We start from the raw sequence: 18,589 nt of genomic DNA, 5'->3' as shown, positions 1-18,589 counted from the left end.
CCAGGTTGCTATTTCCGGGCTCCTCTTCCCATAGTATGGATGGCTTAAAGAGCCGCTCCAGGAAGATGTTTGGAGGGACGACGTCGCGTTTTGCGCCGATGCGTGCCAACACGTCGACTTCCTGGTTGTTGTCCCGGGCTACATGGTGGAATTCGAGTCCTTCGAACCAAGCTGACATTTTTAAGACGGCGTTACGGTAGGCTGCCATTTTCGGATCCTTGGCGTCAAAGTCTCCATTGACTTGGGATATTGCAAGGTTTGAATCCCCGCGGACCTCTAGGCATTGAATGCACATGGAGATGGCCATCCGGAGACCATGTAGAAGGGCCTCGTATTCGGCTGCGTTGTTGGAGTTCGTGTACATTATTTGAAGTACGTATTGGACTGTATCTCCAGTTGGGGACATCAAGACGACGCCAGCCCCCAGGCCGGCCAACATTTTAGAGCCGTCAAAGTGCATAATCCAATTGGAGTATGCGCCGTACTCTTTAGGGAGTTCGGCTTCAGTCCATTCAGCGACGAAGTCAGCCAAAACTTGCGACTTTATAGCTCGCCGTGGTTTGTAGGTTATATCGAATGGTAAAAGCTCAATGGCCCATTTTGCAATCATGCCCGTCGCATCGCGATTGTTTATGATGTTGTTGAGAGGTACTTCGGAGGCCACTGTTATCGAACACTCTTGAAAGTAGTGTCGTAGCTTCCGGGATGCCATGAACACCGCGTACGCTATCTTTTGATAATGTGGGTACCGGGACTTGCATGGAGTTAGGACAGTGGATACGTAGTACACTGGTTTTTGAAGAGGGAATTTGTGCCCTTCTGTTTCTCGTTCGACGACGAGTACTGCGCTTACAACTTGATGTGTTGCCGTGATATATAACAACATTGGTTCGCCCAAGTTTGGCGCGGCCAGGACCGGATTTGTTGCCAGTATGGCTTTTATTTCTTCGAGTCCGGCTGTGGCAGCATCCGTCCATTCGAAGTGTTTGGTGCGCCTGAGGAGGCGATAGAGGGGCAATGCTTTTTCTCCAAAACGGGAGATGAAGCGGCTTAGGGCCGCCACGCATCCAGTCAATTTTTGTATTTGTTTGAGGTCTTTTGGGATGTCCAATTGTGACAGAGCTTGGATCTTGGCTGGGTTTGCTTCAGTTCCTCTACTGGATACAATGAAGCCCAAGAGCTTTTCGGCTGGTACGCCGAAAACGCACTTTTCCGGGTTAAGCTTAATGTCATATGCTCGGAGGTTGTCGAATGTGAGCCTCAAATCGTCTATTAGAGTTTCAACGTGTTTGGTCTTGACGACCACGTCGTCTACGTATGCCTCCACTGTTTTGCCGATCTGGGTAGCCAGACATGTCTGAATCATGCGCTGATATGTTGCGCCGGCGTTTTTAAGTCCAAAGGGCATTGTGTTGAAGCAGAATGGTCCGTATGGAGTAATGAATGCCGTTGCGGCCTGGTCTATTTCCACCATCTTGATTTGATGGTATCCGGAGTATGCATCGAGGAAACACAATGAATCGTGCCCCGCGGTAGCATCGATGATTTGGTCGATGCGAGGGAGGGGGAAAGGATCCTTTGGGCAGGCCTTATTAAGGTCTTTAGAATCCAGACAAAGGCGCCAGGATTTGTACTTTTTTGGTACCATTACCAGGTTTGCTAGCCAGTCCGGATGTTTTATATCTCTGATGAATCCGGCTTCTAATAGTTTGGCTAGCTCCTCTCCCATTGCCTGTCTTTTGGGTTCAGAAAATCGTCAAAGAGCCTGTTTGACTGGCTTGAATCCTTTTAGGATATTTAGGTTGTGCTCTGCCAGCCTGCGTGGGATTCCTGGCATATCTGAAGGGTGCCAGGCAAAAATGTCCCAATTTTCCCGAAGGAATTCTCGTAGTGCGGCTTCTACATCAGGGTTTAATTGTGCCCCAATGGAGGCCGTCTTTGTGGGGTCCGTTGGGTGGACCTGGAATTTGACTATTTCGTCTGCTGGTTTAAAAGATGTGGACTTAGATCTCTTATCGAGTATCACATCGTCCCTATTCACCATGGAGCGTAGTGCAGTAAGTTCTTCTGCCGCTAGGGCTTCAGATAGTGCCTCTAGGGCTAGCGCGGCTGTCTTATTTTCGGCGCGGAGTGCTATGTTCGGATCACTGACAAAAGTGATGATTCCGTTGGGCCGGGCATTTTGAGCTTCATGTACCCGTAATGGGGTACGGCTTGGAAAATTATGAATGCCTCTCGCCCTAATAGAGCGTGATATCCGCTGCTGAACGGGGCCACTTGGAACGTGACTTCCTCGGACCTGTAATTGTCCGGCGAGCCGAACACCACATCTAGTGTGATTTTTCCTGTGCAGCGTACTTCCCTACTAGGGATTATTCCTCTAAAGGTTGTGCTGCTTCGCTCAATGCGGCTCCACTCTATTTCCATTTTTTGGAGAGTTTCCTCGTAGATGAGGTTTAATCCGCTGCCGCCATCCATGAGTACCTTGGTAAGACGAAAGTCGTCCACTATGGGACTGAGGACCAATGCGGCTGGTGCTCGGGCTGTTCGGAATTTAGGTTCGTCGCTGGCATTGAAGGTGATGGCCGTGTCGCTCCATGGATTTTTCGTTGCTACTTGGTAGACTTCGGCGAGGCTGCGGATTGTTCGTTTCTGCATATTATTTGATGCGAAAGTCTCGAAGACTGTTGATACCGTACTGGTACTGTTGGGCTGGTTTTCCGGGGCTAGAAGCCCTTCGCCACTTTTGGCCACCTGCCGTAGTATCCAACATGCCCGGAGGCTATGTGTTGGAGTGGCGCCTTCTGCATTGTGGATTTTGCAGGGTCCGCTGAGCCATCCCTCCAGTACGGTTCCGTACCCTTTGGGGGGGTTTTTGCTTTTTGGTTTTTGACCCAGGTGCTTGAGCATGCTGCACCCTTTTATTCTGGACTAAGGTTGTGTTTAGGGCCGGATTGTCCCAAAATCTAGTTTCGGTTTTCCAGGCACTCTCCATCGCACAGTACTTTCGTACTATGGTCGCCAGGTCGGCGAAGTGCCTGACCTTGCGATGATTTATGGCGTTCATAATTCCCTTGTCCGTGCAATTATTGCAAAAAATAGAGATTGCGCTTTCCTCATGGCAGTCCTTTATCCTGTCCATAACCAGGAGGAATCTGGCCCAGTAATGATGTACTGTTTCATCGGGCTCTTGCCGTATTTGGGATAGATCGCTTGTATTTGGGTGGGCGGGTGGAACTAAAATCGTAACCCCACCCAATCTTAGGCTCAAAGGCCGAGGAATTTCCGGATTTGGAAGCTTGGACTACTGGAGGTCATCCAACGAATCTAGTCCGCTGCCTGACTTTAGGTTCAGTACTCGATTGACGTCCGTCCCTCCGCGGGAGTCCGGCATGGAGGGATCGGGAATCCGTACATAACTGGTTCTTAACGTAGGGGAAGAGTCTCCACGTTGTTCTTCTACCACAGCAACATGGTGGGTAGCCCAGGGAGAGTTAATTTCTCTCAGATCGGTTTTAAGCCCAATCTGATCGTAGTCTGTAGCGACTCCCAGGGTGGCGATGCGATCCAAGAGCTCATTTACGGAAGAGAGCTCCATTGGATCCAGCTGCTTGGCGAATTCCGAGTTGATGCGAAGATCGCTTTTGATAACCCGAGATGTCATCGTCGAAGCGGTGGCCGAACAGGCGGTCATAAGGAAACCACCTAGCCGGATAGCTTGACCGGCCGCCAAAGCTCCTTTGGCAACGGTACCGTCTTTAAATATGGGAGGAGGCATCCTTCCTGATTGCGACGGCACAGAGGAACTCTCAATGAAAGCACCAATGTCGGTGTCAAAACCGGCGGATCTCGGGTAGGGGGTCCCGAACTGTGCGTCTAGGCGGATGGTAACAGGAGACAAGGGACATGATGTTTTACCCAGGTTCGGGCCCTCTTGATGGAGGTAAAACCCTACGTCCTGCTTGATTGATATTGATGATGTGGGTATTACAAGAGTAGATCTACCACGAGATCAAGCAGGCTAAACCCTAGAAGCTAGCCTATGGTATGATTGTTGTAATTGTTGTTCTGTCCTACGGACTAAAGCCATCCAGTTTATATAGACACCGGAGAGGGCTAGGGTTACACAGAGTCGGTTACAATGGTAGGAGATCCACATATCCGTATCGCCAAGCTTGCCTTCCACGCCAAGGAAAGTCCCATCCGGACACGGGACGAAGTCTTCAATCTTGTACCTTCATAGTCTTGGAGTCCGGCCGATGATGGTAGTTCGGCTATCCGGACACCCCCTAGTCCAGGACTCCCTCAGCCGCCCTGACGCGGCAACCAGCCCGCCAACTAGGCAAGCGCCTGCATGGCAGCATGTTAGTTCTAAGCCAACTAGTCTAGCACATGCGTGGTGGCATGGAGATCTTCGTGAAGGCCCTATCACCGCACCAGCACGGCAACCAGCCAACCAACATGGCGCTACATGCCTCGTCAGCTTGGACGCGCGTGGAAGCAAGGCGGGGTGGCAATGGACGGGACAAGCTCTGTTGCCGTCCTCGATAAAGCAAGAGGGCACGTGGACAAAGCATTAAATGCATTTGTCCTATGGTGTCAGGCGATAAACTCATACACTGTAGATACTTTCCACCTCCTATGTGCCACTGTAGCGACCCCTTTGACATATAAAAGGAGGCCCGAGGCGTACTGTGGAAGGATTCAGACTTTTCGGACTGGGCACCCATAGCAGCTAGTCCAAAAACTGAAGAACACAAGATAAACACAGACAAGCAGGACTAGGGTTTTACGCATCATTTGCGGCCCAAACCTGGGTAAAAATCCCCTCGCGCTGATCGCTAGACCTGCTCTTTGTGCAGCTCCATGCCCCGCCAACCGTAGAAGGGATTCCCCGGGATCCCATAGGTGTTCTTCCCCGACATCTTTGGCGCACCAGGTAGGGGTCTGAGGTTGCGCAAACCAGATCTAGCAGTCAGAGCGTCAGTTTCTTCAAGATCATCATCATCACCTTCCATGGCGCCCAAGAAAAAGGGCTCCATGACGATGAAGCCTTCCATGTCCAAGCTTCCTTCACCCACACCCGCGGGTGATGCAGGCGGCTCTAGCGCTGCGGACGGCGCGACTGCTGAGGTAGGCACGACCGGCGCAGGCGGCGTGGTCGCCGTGCCCGCTGCAGCAAGAGCGGGCGATGGAGATGCTGGAGGCAGTCATCTTCCGCGACCCCCCGGCCAAATTTCTTCACCAACAATGGCATCTTCTTCGCCATCATCGCAATTCAGAGGAAGCCATGTTCCAAAACTTTAATTACCCGCTGTTGCATACTCTTATCCTTAATGAAATTTTTGCACATAACCTGTGTGCAAGGGAGAACTTTTGGAATATTCTGCACTCTGGGTTGTTCAGGTCCGCCTAGCAACGCCTATGCAGTCGTGTTTATTTTCAAAGTGTTAAGCCCCTGGGAAGGCAGCATTCTCTTTCGCCTGCTAACTAGGACCCGATCCTAAGCGCCATTGACTAAAACGTGCGTAACCAGGCAGTATTCCGACAAGCGTATGGAATAGTTGTGCAAAAATTTAGCCACTTAAAGAAAAGACTTAACAAGTTTTTTATTTATTTGTGATTTCTGGATAAACCCGTATGCTAAGGAACCTTCTCGGGGCTAGTTGCGCTCCGAGTTGCCTCGAGTCCGCTCGGCAACTTGTGTAGCTGCGCTAGAACCAGGAAGGCAAACCTTTCCGGGGGGTGACGTTCCCAAGTAGCTGCTAAGGGCCCGTTCCCTCAAGCACTATTGACTGGATCGTATGCACCAGAAAGCATTCCAGCAGGCATAGGGAATATTTAGCGGAAGTCAAAATTTACAAGTGAGTTAAGCGCAATTCGGATACTAATTTACTTGTCATATTTAAACGCAGTTATGGCCTGGGGGCTGGCAACGCCCTTAGGACCAGTCTTCCTGGTGTCAAGAATGGCGAAGTTCTTCGACATAAGCCTTCCCAACAACGATCTTGCCGGGAGCCGGTGTCAAGGACGACAAAGTTCTTCGCCATAAGCCTTCCCGGCCACGATCTTGTAGGGAGCCGGTGTCAAGGACGACAAAGATTCTTAGCCATAAGCCTTCCCAGCAACGATCTTGCCGGGAGCCGGTGTCAAGGACGACGAAGTTCTTCACCATGAGCCTTCCCGGCAGCGTCGAGAACTCCAGAGTTCTCCACTGAAATTAGGCATCGAGAACATCAAGTTCTCTGCTGAAGATAAAACCCTTCCAGGTGACAAGCTTGCCGGAAGCCGGCGTCGAGAACGTCAAAAGTCTCCGCTGAAAACATAAGACTTCCCGGCAACAGCCTTGCTGGGAGCAAGAAAGGAAACAAAACCACACTCTAGCATCGAGATCTGTAGAGTTCTCTGCCAGAAAATTTCCATGGAAGCAGACTCAGGGGCTGACCAACGCCTTTGGAAGCAACTTTTTTTGGGAAATGTGGTTAAACACTATCATGACCCATGCAAAATTTGGCCCCAACTCCAGCGTCGAGCTCTTAGAGATCTCCGCTGAAGCTGGGCCCGGGGGCTATGTCAGTGTAATGAGAACCAGGGTCCCACTAACCTCTAAAGATGGGCCATGACAGTGCTCAGCAACATCCGGCAATCATTTCACCGGCAAACACTACTACCGCGCAGGGAGCGTCTCTCCCGCGGCATGGATCAACACCCAAGCTAGAGGCATGAAGAGTAAAAGGGCAAGATGGACTTCCTCTGGCAACACCCATGCCGGGGTGGCCTACATAACCCTGGCAAGAGCCTTGCCGGGGCGACTTGCCCAACACCGGCAGGGCCGGCACTCTTAAGTCTGAGAGTTCTGACACCATCGACAACATTAAGACCAAAGGCATGTGAGTCTAGATAAGGACCAGAAGACGAAGACCCCCGGCAAGATCCTTGCCGGGGACGACCGTGAGACCCCGGCACGACCCTTGCTGGGGGCATCTGCGGGGCCACGGCCAGGCCCGCACCTGCCAAAGTTTTGCTGCCCCGCGGCCGTCCTGACGTGGAAACCAGCCCACCAACTAGGCAAACGCCTGCCTGGCAGCATGCTGCTTCTAAGCTAACTAGTCAAGCACCAGCGTGGTGGCATGCAGATCTTCGTGAAGGCTCTGTCACTGCACCAGCACAACAACCAACCAGCCAGCATGGCGCCGCATGCCTCATCAGCTTGGACGCGCGTCGAAGCAAGGCAAGGCGACAACAGACGTGATGAGCTCTGTTGCCGTCCCCGATAAAGCAAGAGGGCACATAGACATCGCATTAAATGCATTTTTCCTACGGTGTCAGGTGATAAACTCGTACGCTGTAGATACTTTCCACCTCCCGTGTGCCACTGTGGCGACCCCTTTGACATATAAAAGGAGGCCCGAGGCATACCGTGGAAGGATTCAGACTTTTTGGACTGGGCACGCATAGCAGCTAGTCCAAGAACTGAAGAACACAAGATAAACACAGACAAGCAGGACTAGGGTTTTATGCATCATTTGCGGCACGAACCTGGGTAAAAATCCCCTCGCACTGATCGCTAGACCTGCTCTTTGCGCGGCTCCACGCCCCCGCCAATAGTAGAAAGGTTCCCCGGGATCCCATAGGTGTTGTTCCCCGACACCCTGCAACCAATTACAAGAAATCTCTTGTGTCCCCAACACACCCAATACAATGGAAAATTGTATAGGTGCACTAGTTCGACGAAGGGATGGTGATAAAAGTGTAATATGGATGGTAGAAATATATTTTTATAATCTGAATAAATAAAAACAGCAAGGTAGCAATTGATAAAACGGAGCACAAAAGGTATTGCAATGCTTGAAAACAAGGCCTAGGGTCCGTACTTTAACTAGTGTGATCTCCCAACAACGTTGACATAGTTTAATCATATGCAAATCCCTCGAGTGTGGTGTAGAGTTCACTCCAAAAATACTTGTTGTATAGAAATTGTTGTCGGGCACGAAACCACCAGAAAGCTATTCCTTAGAATAACACCTTAAGATGCAAATCAATCAAAGCCCTAATGTCACCTAGATATTCCAATGTCACCGCAAATATCCGTGGGTTTGGTTATACGATAAGCATCACACAATTTCAGATTCATCTATTTGATTCTCAAGGAGTACCCCAAAATATCTATCGGAGAGTCAAGATGAGAACGTGTGCCAACCCCTATGCATAGGTGAGGGAGTCCTGGATTAGGGGGTCTCCGGACAGCCGGACTATATCCTTTGGCCGGACTATTGGACTATGAAGATACAAGATTGAAGACTTCGTCTCGTGTCCGGATGGGACTCTCCTTGGCGTGGAAGGCAAGCTTGGCAATACGGATATGTAGATCTCCTCCTTTGTAACCGACTCTGTGTAAGCCTAGCCCCCTCCGATGTCTATATAAATCGGAGGGTTTTAGTCCATAGGACGAACAACAATCATACCATAGGCTAGCTTCTAGGGTTTAGCCTCTACGATCTCGTGGTAGATCAACTCTTGTAATACTCATATCATCAAGATCAATCAAGCAAGAAGTAGGGTATTACCTCCATCGAGAGGGCCCAAACCTGGGTAAACATTGTGTCCCTCGCCTCCTGTTACCATCCGCCTTAGATGCACAGTTTGGGACCCCCTACCCGAGATCCGCCGGTTTTGACACCGACATTGGTGCTTTCATTGAGAGTTCCACTGTGTCGTCGTGATAAAGGCTTGATGGCTCCTTCAATCATCGATAACGATGCGATCCGGGGCGAGGTTTTCCTTCCCAGACAGATCTTCGTATTCGGCGGCTTCGTACTATGGGCCAACTCGCATGGCCATCGGGAGCAGATCGAAAGCTACGCCCCTGGCCATCAGGTCAGGTTTGGAAACTTAAGCTACACTGCCCACATCTGCGGAGACTTGATCTTCGACGGATTCAAGCCCATGGCAGGAGCGCTGCACGGTCACGACGAGCATGACCTAACTCTACCGCCGGACGGTGTTCGGGAGATCGCACCTGTGGCTACTCCGGCTTTCAATCCGGAATAGATTGCAACGACCGAGGACGGGTGGATGGACCCCGCCACGGAGGCCGCACACTCAACGGTGATAGAGCCGAATACTTACCTCACCTCCCATGAGACCTGTGTGGCCGGATCCTTGGATTCGTCCCCGGCCACGGGCTCCGAACCGCCTGCGCCCGTGCCTGTCGAATCCAATTGGGCGCCGATCATGGAGTTTACCTCCGCAGATATCTTTCAGCACTCGCCTTTCGGCGACGGGCTAACTTCATTAAGGTCTCTCTCCTTGTCAGGAGAACCTTGGCCGAACTCTGTACGGCTAGAATGGGATGCGGACAACGAAGAAATTTGCTGCCCACCCACCACCCAGGGGAATCGGCCAGGAAATTCTGGACACGGTTCCCAACTAAAAAGAACCAAATTGTCGACTGTTCGGATGCTGAGGCCTTAGCGGCATTCAAGCATAACATCCGCCACGAGTGGCATGCCCAACACCTCGGCCAAGAGAAGCCAAAGTCCATGGCAGCCCTCACGACACTCATGACTCGCTTTTGCGCGGGCGAAGACAGCTGGCTGGCTCGCAGCAATAGCACATCAAGAAATACTGGCAATTTAGATGCCAAAGATAGCAACGGCAGACCACGTTGCAACAAACACAAGCGCCGCAACAACGGCGACAACACCGAGGACACGATAGTCAATGCCGGATTCAGTGGCTCTAAATCCGATCAGTGGAAGAAGCCGTTCAAAAGAAGCAATCCAGGCCCGTCCAGTTTGGACCGCATACTCAATCGCTCATGCCAAATTCATGGCACCCCCGACAAGCCAGCCAATCACACCAACAGAGAATGCTGGGTGTTCAAGCAGGCCGGAAAAATGAACGCCAAAAACAAGGACAAGGGGCTGCATAGCGACGATGAAGAGGAGCCCCGGCCATCGAACACAGGAGGACAGAAGAAATTTCCTCCCCAAGTGAAAACGGTAAACATGATATACGCAACCCCTATTCCCATGCGGGAGCGGAAGCGTGCACTAAGGGACGTCTATGCGATGGAGCCAGTCGCCCCAAAGTTCAATCCGTGGTCTTCTTGTCCGATCACCTTTGATCGGAGGGACCACCCCACAAGTATCCGTCATGGCGGTTCTGCCGCACTAGTCCTTGACCAATCATCGACGGATTTCACCTCACCCGAGTCCTTATGAACGGTGGCAGCATGCTGAACCTGCTTTATCAGGATACAGTATGGAAAATTGGTATAGACCTGTAATGCCCCGGATTCGATGCGACAGGTGTCTGCAAGTTATTCGTCGTTGTTGCTTGCGTGTTGCATTTTGTCATGTCATCATCTGCTTTTCATCTGCATGTTTTTCAAAACTTACATCCTTTCGGGTTCCGCCGGTTCTCTCCGTTGTCCGTTCTGAGTGCGGACACACGCACGCGCCCGCGGCACCTCCGAAATATTATTTTATAAGTGGCATAAAAATGTTCTCGGAATGGGGTGAGAGTTGTCATGCGGTCTTATTATAGTGTAGACAGGCCGCCTGCCAAATTTCGTCGCATTCGGAGTTCGTTTGACTGCCCAACCGTTAAATATATAACCGCGATATAGCCGATATGTTCGTCGGACGTTTCGGCCTCCGAAACTACCGCCGGGCTGCACCTCTCTTCTCTCCCCTCAGCCCAAGCCCTCTCTTCACATCCCACTAACCCCTCCTAGGCCCAGCCTAGTCCCCCCTCTGACCGGAGCTGCACGATCGCGATCGTACGGTCCGAAAACCTCTCCTAACCCCTCAAACCCTAACCCTGCCTATAAATGGAAGGCTCCCCTTCCATTTTTGGCAGCAGACAACTCCCTCCTCAAAATCAGCGCGCCGCCAGCCTCCTCCCACCTCCACCTCGCTTTCAGCGCCGCTCCTCCCGCGCGCCGCCACTTGTCACCACTGCCGCCACGCCCTTTGGCCTATCCCACGCTGCCACATCGCCCTCCCCGCCGCCCGCAGCCACTTGGGAGCCGCCACGCGTGCCCAGCGCGCCTCTGTTTCTTCCCGCCGCCGCAGGCCCTCCCGGCCCATGCGAGGCCCGCCCTGGGCCCCAATCTGGGCCGAGGCCCGAGCGCCGCCGCCCCGTGCCTGTCTCCCTCGCTCGCACGGCCGCCTCCTGCGCGCCTCGCCGCCGCAGCCGGGCTTTGCCCCGCGCCCCGCCGGCGTCCCGCCCCGCGTCAGCCGCCGCCGCCTCGTCTCCGTCGCCGGACTCCGCCGCCCTTCGCGTTCGCCGCCCGCTCGCCCATCTCCTGCGATGCCCGAGCCCCGCAGCCCTTCGCACGCCCCGCGCCGAGCTCGCCGGCCCCCAGGACCTCGCCGCCGCCACCGCCGCCATGAACCTCCGGCGAGCTCCGAATGCCCAGATCCCGTCGATCTTCACCACCCTCACCCGGATCCGGCCTCCCCTCCAGCAGATCCGCCTCTCCGGCGCCGTCCCTGCCATCTCCGGCCATCCTCCGGCGAGATCCGCCCGGGTGGACCAGATCCACCATGTCGCCGAAGCAAACACCTCCGCCGTCCCGGATATCTTCGTCCCGACCCTCGTCGTCCAGTTTTTCCGCGGGGTATAAATTTTCACTAAGTCCCGAATCCCTGCAGTATTTTCATGTCATGTTCATCGCATCATAACTCCATGCATACTGCCCCGTTTTGTGCGTGTAATATGTCAAATTGTTCGTTGTGAGATGCTCTTCATTTTGTTCCATTGCACCATGTTCATTTGAGTGCATCTTGATGCCTGAATCAACGTTGCAAGAGTGCTATGCGATGTTAACGTGCTGAAACTGTTATAACATGCTCATTTGTCATTTTTGACAGGTTTGATGTGTGCATCCTATGAGCTTGATGTCTACATGTGTTTTGATCTATGTCATGCCATATTTACAGAGGTGCCATCCATGTATTTTTTGTGAGTTGTGTGCTGAGTGCATCGAGCTTGTAAAGTAGGGTACTTACTGTTGCTGTTTTCCCGACTGATTCTGTTATATTTTGTTGCTATGTAAACCTGCTGCTACAAGTCATTCTATGCATAATCTGGAGATGTTCATTAAGGATGTTTTGTTATACTCCCTCCCTTCCTAAATATTTGTCTTTCTAGAGATTTCAACAAATGACTACATATGAAGTAAAATGAGTGAATCTACATTCTAAAATATGTCTACATACATTCGTATGTTGTAGTCCATTTGAATGTCTAGAAAGACAAGTATTTAGGAACGGAGGGAGTACATGTCATGATCTATCCATTCATGCCCCTGTTTGCATTTATAGCCTGATGTAGCTTGTTGTAATCTTGCTCTTAAAGTTGCTAAATGATGTTGCTGTCAGCCTGTTAACATTAAGTTCAATGTTGCCATGATTGTTGCTAGTGATCCATGCACCCTATGAACTTGCTCTTGCCATGCTTAGCTTCATAAACATGTCTTCTTACTGTTGGTTGCCTTGCCATGCCATGTATTGCTCTGTGGTGAGTGGTTCAAGCTCGCCAACATGCCTACTTCTTGTTGTTCCTGCCATGTATGAATCTGTCATATTATTTGCCATGTTTACATGGGTGCCATCATATTTTCTGTGCCCTTTTGGCTCATGGTCAGTAAGGGACATTTGTTCTATGAGTTTAGTAGATTCATGCCATGACTTTGTTTTCCATGATAAGTTCCTGTAACATGTTGTTTGATAGCTCTAAACATTGCAACCTGATGATATTTCTGCAAAGTCTGAAACTGTTAATATATGCAATCTTGCCATGTGTGTTTGAGCATGTTCTAGTAGTTTCTGGAGATAGTTCAGTGTTCATGTTTTGTCATGCTTTACCTGTACTTCATGCCCATGCCTTTTTTTATTACGTTGAGATGCTGTAGCTTGTTGTTTTGGTGCTTGCAATATGCCTAGTTGCTGTTTTGGACAGCTTGTCCTTTAAACTTGTATAGAGTGTATGTGTTGAACCGTTGCTCCGTTTTGAGTGTGCTCTATATGAAACTTGCTTGATTTTGCATGTAGTTTCATATTATCATGTTGCATCCTTGTTTTGGTGTGTTTTCTTGATGTTTGTATGCATTTTGCATCAATGCCATGTTTAACTTGTTTTGCTCATATCTTCTAGGCCGTAGCTCCGAACTAAATGAACTTTATATGTAACTTGACTAGGATCTCGTGTAGATCATATTGGTGCATCTTAACTTGCTGTTTAACAACTTCAACTTAATGTTTGTTCAGATCTGGACCAACTTTGAAACCTGCATATGAGGACTTACCGCAATTGTTATATGTTGTTCCCGGCCTCATTTAAACTTGCTTTGATGTGTTGCTCTTGTATGCATCATCTTTCGCCATGAGTAGCTTCATGTAGCCTTGTCATGCATCATATTGGGTTGAGTATCATGCCTTGTTCATGTGTGGTGTGTTTACTATGTTGTGTGCTTCTTCTCGATAGTTGCCGTTTCGTTGCGATCGTGAGGATTCGTTCGTCTACGCTTGGTTCGTCTTCGTGGCTTCATCTTCTTCATGGACCTCGTTCTTCTTCCTTGCGGGATTTCAGGCAAGATGACCGCTACCTTGGATCTCACTACTATCATTGCTATGCTAGTTGCTTCGTTCTATCACTTTGCTGCGCTACCTATCATTTGCTCTTCAAGCCTCCCAATTTGCCATGTCAGCCTCTAACCTTTGACACCCTTCCTAGCAAACCGTTGTTTGGCTATGTTACCGCTTTGCTCAACCCCTCTTATACCGTTGTTAGTTGCAGGTGAAGTTGAAGATTGCTCCATGGTGGACAGGGTTATGTTGGGATATCACAATATCTCTTATATTGTTAATGCATCTATATACTTGGTAAAGGGTAGAAGGCTCGGCCTTATGCCTGGTGTTTTGTTCCACTCTTGCCGCCCTAGTTTCCGTCATACCGGTGTTATGTTCCCGGATGTTGCGTTCCTTACGCGGTCGGGTGATTTATGGGACCCCCTCGACAGTTCGCTTTGAATAAAACTCCTCTAGCAAGACCCAACCTTGGTTTTACCATTTGCCTCACCACCACCTACTTTTCCCTTGGGAGTCGCTCTCTCTAGGGTCATCTTTATTATAGCCCCCCCCGGGCCAATGCTTGTCTAAGTGTTGGTCCAAACTAGAGCACCGTGCGGGACCATCCCTTGGCAACTTGGGTTACGTCGGTACCTGTACGCTTAGCTTATCCGGTGTTGCCCTGAGAACGAGATATGTGCAGCTTCTATCGGGCTTGTCGGCGCATCGGGCGGTCTTGCTGGTCTTGTTTTACCATTGTCGAAATGTCTTGTAAACCGGGATTCCGAGACTGATCGGGTCTTCCTGGGAGAAGAAATATCCTTCGTTGATCGCGAGAGCTTATCATGGGCTAAGTTGGGACACCCCTGCAGGGTATAAACTTTCGAGAGCCGTGCCCGTGGTTATGTGGCAGATGGGAATTTGTTAATGTCCGGTTGTAGATAACTTGACACCAGATCTGAATTAAAATGCATCAACCGCGTGTGTAGCCGTGATGGTCTCTTTTCGGCTGAGTCCGGGAAGTGAACACGGTCTTTGGGTTATGTTTGACGTAAGTAGGAGTTCAGGATCACCTCTTGATCATTGCTAGCTTCACGACCATTCCATTGTTTCTCTTCTCGCTCTCATTTGCGTATGTTAGCCACCATATATGCTTAGCCGCTGCTGCAACCTCACCACTTTACCCCTTTCTTTCCCATTAAGCTTTGCTAGTCTTGATACCCATGGTAATGGGATTGCTGAGTCCTCGTGGCTCACAGATTACTACAACAACAGTTGCAGGTACAGGTTATGCGATGATCATGACGCGAGAGTGATGCTTGCTTATTTTGGAGTTCTTCTTTTGCTTCTTCTTTGATCAGGGGATAGGTTCCAGGTCGGCAGCCTGGGCTAGCAGGGTGGATGTTGTTTGAGCTTCTGTTTGTGTTTCATCCGTAGTCGGATGTTGGTCTTATGTATGATGTATTGTTGTATTCATGTGGCATTGTATGCCTCTGGTATGTATCCCCATCTATTATGTAATGTTGATGTAATGATATCCACCTTGCAAAAGCGTTTCAATATGCGGTTCTATCCTTGGTGGGACCTTCGAGTCTCTTTAGGATAGTATCGCATATTGGGCGTGACAAGTTGGTATCAGAGCCTCGACCGAACCTAGGAGCCCCTTGATTGATCGTGTAGTTTGGCCGTTGTTGAGTCTAGAAGAAAAATGATTTCGGAGTCTAGTTATATCAGAGAGTAGGAATTCTTTTTACTCCTCTGCCCCTTCGTCGCTCTGGTAAGGAATCTTGACGTAGGTGTTTTGAATTACTTCTCTTCCCTTTCAAATTTTCTTTAGGATCACGCAGTTGGTTTTCCGATTGTTGGTTCTCAGCTCTTTCCATCCGGTGCATTTCTTGTCAAGTTAACTCGAGCCTCTTCTTCTTCGCCAAGTTCAATCCTCAGTCGTTTTCTTTTCCCACCCGCCCACCCTTCTTCCTCTCGGAACCGGAGTCCGTAATCGAGTATCCATCCTACTCGTGCGAAGTCTTTGCCTTCTTTCTTCAATGATTTCAACCGGTGTTTTCTCTTCAAGATATTTGTCGGTTCCCCCTTCCAAGTTGTCTTTGTTTTTTCCGCCCTCCCACCCTCTTCTTCCCGGAGTCTGAGTCTCTTTGGACCATTAATTTCATTCGCGCGGAGCCTCTTCAGTCTTCCCTCAATTGTTTCAACCGGTGAATTCTCGTCTGGCTCATCAATGTTCGTCTTGTTTTTTTTCCTGTGCACTCAATTCAAGTTTTTCGGTGTTGATCATATTCTTTTCCTTCGATCAAGTGTTTTCCCTGCTCGTTCGCCTCTCGCCAGTTTATCCTTCCGGAGTGTACAAGACATCTCAGGAGATTCGCATGTGTTCGAATTAATTCGAGGTTGTCACCTCATTCAAATATTTCAATTATTCCGGTGCTTCATCTATCTGTTCAACGATCCTTTCCAATGGTGTTTTCTTTTAGTGGGCCCTAACCCACAGGTCTTTTCCCAGGATCTTACCTGACTCTTCTAATTCTCTCGGACTTATTCTCAAATTCTTTTGAAAGTGTGATGTAAGAATGGATCCCATCTGTCACTTGCCTTCTCCAAGATCTCTTTCAAATCATTTCATTGTTGGCTCAACCTCTTCGTTTTTCATTATACCGGAGTATCTCAGTAATTTTGGTGGTGTTTCTCGTCATCATTTGAAGACCGAAGAAGAGTTCCTTCTAAATCTTGTCCGTTCTCTCAAAGTTTTGTGGTTCTAGCTTCATGTTATCCTCTCAAATTATTCGGTTTGTCAGATATTCTTTTCTTACCCATCCGGAGTATGTCAGAAGTTGTTTTCCCGTTTCTTTTACTGGAGGCCATCATTCCAGTTATTGTTCTCTATTTATCCCGGTGCTTCGTTCAAAGTGTTCTTTTATCAGCTCATGATCTCTTTGATTCTAAATCCCCTCTAGCATATTTGTTCTTCTAATTCTTCCCAGTGATTCATTCTTTTTTCGTCAGTCATTTCCGAATTCTTACGGTGGTTCATTCAAGATTCTTTTTCCTTGTTTATCATATTAATTCATTCATTCTTTCCAATCCTATCCGGTGATTCATGAAGACCTTCTCAAGTTTGCGATATGTCATTTCTCAATCCTTTTCAAGAGGAATAAGTTGCATGTCAAATCCGCTCGTCACCCATTAAATTGGTTGAGGATAAGCATACATTAAATCTTATTCTTATTTCATCCAAGCGAGTAATCCCTTCCTTCGGAGTTTGTTCTTGATGAATAAATTCTAGTTCCAAGTGTTTTCATCTTTTCTTTTCCGGAGTTCAAATTTCCTCGGCCATCTCGTCGGAACCTCCATCTAAATCACCGCAAGGCTTTAGTCTTATTCTTTTCTTCCTTCAATTTTATCTCGTCATCCTTTTGTCACCGGAGTTCTTCATGGTGGTTCTTCATGATTTAATTCATTCCTCAAATGTTCATCAAGATTCTTGTCGGTGGAGTTCAAGTATCTTTTCTTCTCGCGTCTCGAAGTGCAATTAATTCTCCGTATTCTTTTGAAGTGGAGTTTTGCATTTTTTCGTTATTCCCAGATATCCAAGCATTTGGTTGTGGCGTAATTTCACCTCAAGTTTTGAGTTGTTTTTGGATAAGTCCACAACAAGCTTATTCTTTCATTGTTGATTTTCTCAACAACTCCGTTCAATCTTTTCTTCTAAGGTTGCTTTCTATTTCATTCCTGACACAAGTTGTCATTTTCTTCTCCGTTCTTTTCATTCAACTCTTTCAATTCTTTCCGGAGGTTTTGTGTCATGTCTTCATCAAGTATAATTCCTTCCTCTCAAGCTCGTGTTCTATTCCTCCATGTTTCAGCCGGAGTGCTGCCTAAATTCTTTCGCTCTTATTCCTTTTCTTTCTTATTTTAACCGGAGTGGTTTCATAGTCTATCTCATTCCGTGAGCTTTCGATTCTCGTCATTCTCGTTGTTCCTCTATTCTTCTCGAGTGCTCTCGATTCTTTGCTTCTTCTCTTGAGTTCTTGTTTCACCTCATCCCTTTTTCCCTTCTGTCTCCGTCCTAAGATCTCGGGACGAGATCTCTTGTTAGTGGAGGAGTGTTGTAACGCCCCGGATTCGATGCACCAGGTGTCTGCCAGTTATTCGTCCTTGTTGCTTGCGTGTTGCATTTTGTCATGTCATCATCTGCTTTTCATCTGCATGTTTTTCAAAACTTACATCCATTCAGGTTCCGCCGGTTCTCTCCGTTGTCCATTCCGAGTCCGGACACACTCGCACGCGCCCGCGGCACCTCCGAAATATTATTTTATAAGTGGCACAAAAATGTTCTCGGAATGGGGTGAGAGTTGGCACGCGGTCTTATTATAGTGTAGACAGGCCGCCTGCCAAATTTCATCGCATTCGGAGTTCGTTTGACTGTCCAACCGTTAAATATATAACAGCGATATAGCCGGTAAGTTCGTCGGACGTTTCGGCCTCCGAAACTACCGCCGGGCTGCACCTCTCTTCTCTCCCCTCAGCCCAAGCCCTCTCTTCACATCCCACTAACCCCTCCTAGGCCCAGCCTAGTCCCCCCTCTAACCGGAGCCGCACGATCGCGATCGTACGGTCCGAAAACCCCTCCTAACCCCTCAAACTGTAACCCTGCCTATAAATGGAAGGTTCCCCTTCCATTTTTGGTAGCAGACAACTCCCTCCTCAAAATCAGCGCGCCGCCAGCCTCCTCCCACCTCCACCTCGCTTTCAACGCCGCTCCTCCCACGCGCCGCCACTTGTCGCCACCGCCGCCACACCCTTTGGCCTATCCCACGCTGCCACATCACCATCCCCGCCGCCCGCAGCCACTGGGGAGCCGCCACGCGTCCCCAGCGCGCCTCTGCTTCTGCCCGCCGCCGTAGGCCCTCCTGGCCCATGCGAGGCCCGCCCTGGGCCCCGATCTGGGCCGAGGCCCGAGCGCCGCCGCCCCGTGCCTAGCTCCCTCGCTCGCA

Source organism: Triticum dicoccoides, chromosome 1B, assembly GCF_002162155.2.
Source record: "Triticum dicoccoides isolate Atlit2015 ecotype Zavitan chromosome 1B, WEW_v2.0, whole genome shotgun sequence".
Classification (NCBI taxonomy): domain Eukaryota; kingdom Viridiplantae; phylum Streptophyta; class Magnoliopsida; order Poales; family Poaceae; genus Triticum; species Triticum dicoccoides.
This window is presented reverse-complemented; position numbering follows the sequence as displayed.